A 5,971-nucleotide genomic window follows, 5' to 3' on the forward strand; every position below is an offset into this window, starting at 1 on the left:
AGTTGCTTCAGCAGTCGTGAAAATTATAGTTTTTTTTTTCTTCATCAGTTCATCAAGATTCAAGAACAAGGTTCTCCAGCCTTGCCCTTTTATTCCTTCTCATTTCTCAAGATATCAAATATAACAGACATACTCCTATTAGTGTCTGCCTTTACTCCCTCCGAAGAATCAGCAAGCTGCATATTTTTTAGGGGGAACTACGGCGGGTGTTTATACCAGCCTGAACTTTATTAATTGGCTAAAAACAGATTTTTACAATGAAAGATATTACAGGGTCGGCAAGCTGCATATAACGTAGCTTCATGTCAATCCACTGTTCAGAGTAAGCCATTAAACAGTGTACAAGTCCAGTGATTGCATAAATATCCCTTCTTTCTATAAAGTTAGACTTAAAACTGAAACCTCAGTGTTCCACGTCATCGCTAATTCTCAGTCGTTCGTTGGGTAGATGAGATCGCATATGAACCGTTCGATCGAATGCTTCTGTCGTTGATTTGATTCACTCGCCCCGCACGGCCTATCATGGCGCCGCATCATACATCGGAGAAAATAACGTGTGCTTGGATGCCGGTTCCCTGTCCTCATTTTCTCAATCGAGTAATAGCATTTATGCGCCTTAAAACCGGTTGGCACTATCGATTGGTCTGCCATGGCTGATTTCCATATAATGCAGACCTTTAATCCTCTGTGGCACTAGAGTTCATCTTTGGCTTTTTAGCTCACGAGCTCTCCAAATCGGCGTCTCACCGTAGATCATCACCCTGCCCTCCAGGCCAACAGCTTCGCCAGCTAGCGGTATGCATTCACATATATTTCCAAACACGTTTTAGAGTCTTCGTCCATCGGATCGCTACTTTATGTCATCAGCTATACAACTATACCTAAATCTGAAGGTAATCAATTAGGGATAAGATTGTGAGATACTTTACAGATTGGAAGGAGAAAATCACTGTGCTGGAATCTCTCTCTTCAATCAACAGTGTAATATTTGTTGCCATTTCTTTCCGATTTCTGTTATTTGCCTTTGGAGTTGTACGAAACAAAGCAGCTTAATACTACTAGAGTCTATATTAATATGCTAATGTATCCTTCTGTGACTAACAATTTTTTATTTCTTTTGGTTGTTGTTTTGGTTCCTCTATATTATACTACCACATAATAGAAGTATAGAACTTGCCAAATTGGATCCGAGTAATTCGATACAGGGTAGTAATGCAAATAAGGTGTCCATCTTAAATTCTTCTTTCGAGAATCATTCTACATATTATTTAGATTTAATTCATATCAACTTATGTAACTTATGTTTATGTAAGCTTATGTTGTTTAAGCTATCTTACACATTATTTTTATTTATTGTCTTCCGCAGCAACGCGCGGGGTTTCACCTAGTATAAACAAAATACATTGCCATGAAAAAGAAGATAAAGTCTGTGCTAGACGCCCAGACAAGAAACTTGATAGTGGACAAGGAATATAAATGGTACTGTCCCAGATGTTCCTTTAATAAAGAAAAAAAAAAGGAAAGGTTCTATGGTTCAGAACATGTAAGCAACACAGTTACAAAATGGAATCCAGTAAGGTATATGTTGAGTTTCCAGTCAATGGCATTGAATAATAGCACCGGACCTGCTATCTACCTCACAGACTCATGGTAGATTAATTTGGAGGGAGAAATGAATACCACGATGAAAGAAATGCACAGGTGGCTATTATGGTTTCATTGCTGTCTATTATATCCTCTATTACAAAAGCATATGGTTACTTGCCTAGTTGGCTACCTGTTCAGGACGAATATTTTCGGTTGGCCTCGCAGTTCATTTTGTATTGACAACCGCAGTCTTCCGCTGCTTTACTTCTGTATTCATGGGTCCAAATCTGGAAAGATTAAGATTTGAGTGGTTTAAGTCATTGGCCAAGAAGACGGAAAGCAAGAAAATGATGTGCTTATATAAAGATGGAGGAGCTTCATTACATAGTGCAGCATCCAGGTGAAGCCCTGAAGACATGGGGCACAGAAAGCCCAACATCGCCCCAGCGCAATGAAGCAGCCTCAGATTCAAGGCCCCCTGATTGCCCCAAATTTCTTCAGCGTTGCTGTTACGAAATCAGAGGTAGTGATTCCTTCACTTGACTGAGACCTCACAGATGTTACCAAAGTTTTTTGCAATGTCCAACAGGGCTTCTGCATCAGCTATTTGCTCCGTAGGCCTCTGCACTGCATTGTAAACCAGCAAAATATAGCATAAGCAGTTATTTGCTTTCTAGTAAGTATGCATTTTGGCATGCCACAGTGAGTCCTAACCTTTTAATATTAACATGGCAGTAAATCCAAGTTTTGACAAGAAATGCAATATTGCAAACAAACGACAAGGCATCAGTCTTGCAAAAGAAAAGAACGGAGTAATTACATCGAAATTAACATGGAAGAACCAACGCGATTAAAATTCCATAGTCCCACTATCTACATAATTACATATTGCAATATCCAGCTCCAATGCAATACATAATGTTTTAGAGGAAGTCTCTATATATTAATGAACAGAAGAATCTTGATGTAGTTGGCAAGAAAATAAACTTGTCCACATGCTACACATAATTCCCCTAATTCCTAAGGGGCATCAAAAGTCCAAAAAAAAAAATAATCAACACAAAATGTATCTATTTTGCTCCATAATTTGCTGATGTATTCTGATGTTGGCAACTTGGCATAGCAATTTGAAGTAAAATATCAATAGTAAGAATGAAATGGGAACATGAATTTTGATCCTTAACCCCTTCCCTAGGCATATTTAGTTCTTGGACAAAGTTGTGTCTCAAGAATGGGGAATATGCTCAATGAAGTTTTCAAGTGAAAGCTTTTAGTTGGCGAAAATGTTATCTCAATAATCTGAACTAACCAACCAATGTTCGAAATCCTGCTGGAATTTATTGCACATACTATGCAGATCAACAACTTTTTGGTACCCATTTTTTCTAAATCTGCAAGAAGTGCTTCAGTAGCCACTTCAGCAACTAATAGTCTAAGCATGCAGTTCAAATATCACAATGTCTTTCTAATTTATCAACTCAAATGGCACACAAATTTGAAACAGCAACTCCAAGGCAAGGATGATGACGTCACACCACTTCAAAGTTGAAACTGTAACCCCAAACAGATCGAAACATGACTTCCAGAAACTACTCAGTTTGCTAAACTGCAACAAATTCCAAACTGGGCAAATCATCGGATTGGAAAAAAAAAATTGAGCAGCTGAACCAATAATATGGTAGCTTTTCCATGGTGAGCAGCTGCACAACTGGACGACTCCAAATTTTACTAGCCTTGGAAGAAAAAAAAAACCATTCACCATAACCTGCATCTCTCTAAACATTATGCTTAAGAGCTAATAAGGAAAAGAGACAACAAAATCAGGACCTCACACAAAATATACCAAAACACACCAACAGTCCAACTAATTCAGGGAACAAAACACTAAACCTCATCATTCATTCATTACGTGAATCAAACAAGGATGCGCGGCATGCTTTGCGTGCCCTACCAGTCGCCTTATAATTAACATGTTGATGTGAGCGTGTATATCGCTGGTTGACATAGAGGCTAAAAGCTAATCATTAGATATATGCAGATTGTGGACAGGATTTATCTAGCAAAATTTGACACATGCATGGTGACAGAATAGACAGTACATAGTAATAGCGGTAGCATTACAGCAGTTATGCTAGATGAGCATTACCTGCAGTACAGATGGCTAAATGCTAAGGTGGTTATTTAGATGCCTTTGCAGCAATTACCCTTTCCCCCCTTGAATTCAGAGGGTTGCATCACTTCAAGGGCCTTTTTGTTGATGTAGAAATGCAAGGCACATATTTGTCTAACTTGTACCATCTTGTTTCTATGATGAATTGCTTCCACTTATACATAGCTGTTTGAAAAGTGCTGCATAAAGACAAGTGTCAATACTGGGAGTCAATAACCTTATGGCATTGAACTACTCAACAATATTTAGATCATAAGCATCCTCCCCTCATAATGTTCTTTTGCTGAATGTGAATAAAATAAGTTCACGGCGTTATTTTTGTGGTATATGTTTAGATTGTAAGGATTAATACAGGCATACAGCAGTAGTTGATGTCAAGTAATCTGTAAAAAATTAACTGAAAGACCAAGAACAGGTACAATATCCAAATTTAAACCAATTTCAGGAAATAAATTGAACACATATATATTATGGTTATGGAAATACAAAAAGGTACCGGCCAATAAAAAAATGATTTATCCGTACTAAAAAACACAAGAGGCAGACAAACAATCTAATCTATTGTCTTAGCAATTTTCTCATAATCAGGAAATGTAAACTGAGCAATTTCCCCAACAACATAAACATGTCTGTTCAGCAAAGAAAGTTGTAATGGAGAAAACCAGGTCAGAGGGGGAGAGCTCGAGCTGCATCGCTACCTATCTCTCTTGTTCGCTCTTTCCGGCCGAGCCAAAGCCGCCATCATCGCTGTCCACCTCTGCATCGCTCGCCCTCGACGACCCCAGCCCTCCGCCGCGAGCTGCGCCACTAGGACAACTGCTCCCATCCGCAAGGCCAATGCCGAGCCACCTCCGCGAGCACGGGTGGAAGAAAGGCATCTATGTCCTGCGGCAGAGGAGCTGGTGGCGCCGAGGTGGCGGCGCAGGGGAGCTGGGGGCGGGGCGGGCCGCGGTCGCCGGCGGCGAGGCAGCTCCTCACTCCTATGTGCCAACCGGCCGCGTTGGCCCCTGTCCCAGCAGGAGAACAAGGGGGGGCTCAAATGTAAAATAGGGAGACGACTCCACGTCGGACGTCTAATATTCCACCAAATATCGGATGCCCGACTGTTTGTACGTCATCACACCATCTGCATATGCAACATGTAAAAAAAAAAATCGGTCGGTCAAATGTTCCAATTGACTAATGAGTGAAACATCAAGTTATATAGGCTGAAATAAAAAAAATCAGTAACTGAAACATTTAAAAAGTTTATGAAACATGATGAAGATACGCGTTGAAACATATTGCTGTCATATATGAAACAACCAATGTTAATGGATTGAAACATATGTTTTTTTCATCAAAATATAATAATGCGATATCTTGTTGTAAAGATTTGCCTCCTCCATTTCACAATGTAAGTCATTCTAGCATTTCCCATATTCATATTGATGTTAATAAATCTAGACATATATATTCATATTGATGTTAATGATACCTATAATATAAGTCATTCTAGCATTTCCCATATTCATATTGATGTTAATGAATCTAGACATATATATTCATATTGATGTTAATGAATCTAGATTTGTGAAACGGAGGGAGTAATTATAAAGAATACAACGGTGTGATCGGATTGTAGATTGGATAATTAGTTTAACAGAAAAATTGTTTTGAAACTAGCTAAAATGCATGCATGCATGAGGTGGAGAGAGAGGACAGAGAATAGTAACACTTAGTTTTGTGAATTTTGTTAAACACGCTGAAGACACATGTTGAAACATGTCCTATTACGTATGAAACAAAAAGTGTTAATGGATTGAACCATATGATTATTTTTTATTAGAATATAATCATGCGACATCTTATTGTAAAGATTTAATTACAACGAATATAACGGTGTGATCGGATTATAGATTAGATAAGTAATTTGAGAGAAAATTCGTTTTAAATATCATTAAAGATGTATATTATATGGTTGGAGATAGAGATACAGTGTTAGATAGGTGCATGTGTATCAGTTTGTCAGAGGCTGCCCGTCCAATTTTTCTCCTTGGTTCGGGGGCAAAAATCACCTAATCTAAACCCTTCTCCCAAAACTACCGCTCAACGTCATCAACAAATATGTAGCGTCCGATTTCCTCTCCAGATGATTCTAACCGTTCGATCATCTGATTGACTCCTCAAGAAAGTTCATTTGCAATCAGATCCTTTCACATTCCTGGCGTAGAA

At 38.8% G+C, this 5,971-nt stretch overlaps 1 long non-coding RNA gene across 2 annotated transcripts; it reads right to left on the reverse strand.

The window, feature by feature from the left end:
• Positions 1-1,574: 1,574 nt before the first annotated feature.
• LOC127773150 (uncharacterized) lies at positions 1,575-4,803 on the reverse strand. 2 transcript variants are annotated; one of them, XR_008017514.1, is made up of 4 exons: positions 4,456-4,803; positions 3,734-3,936; positions 1,972-2,214; positions 1,575-1,874 (listed from the first exon to the last, which is right to left on the reverse strand). It is a non-coding gene; the product is annotated as an uncharacterized LOC127773150 (long non-coding RNA). The 2 variants fall into 2 exon arrangements; XR_008017515.1 differs by having other exon boundaries at positions 2,302-3,936.
• Positions 4,804-5,971: the final 1,168 nt, after the last annotated feature.

This window comes from Oryza glaberrima, chromosome 1, assembly GCF_000147395.1.
Source record: "Oryza glaberrima chromosome 1, OglaRS2, whole genome shotgun sequence".
Lineage (NCBI taxonomy): Eukaryota > Viridiplantae > Streptophyta > Magnoliopsida > Poales > Poaceae > Oryza > Oryza glaberrima.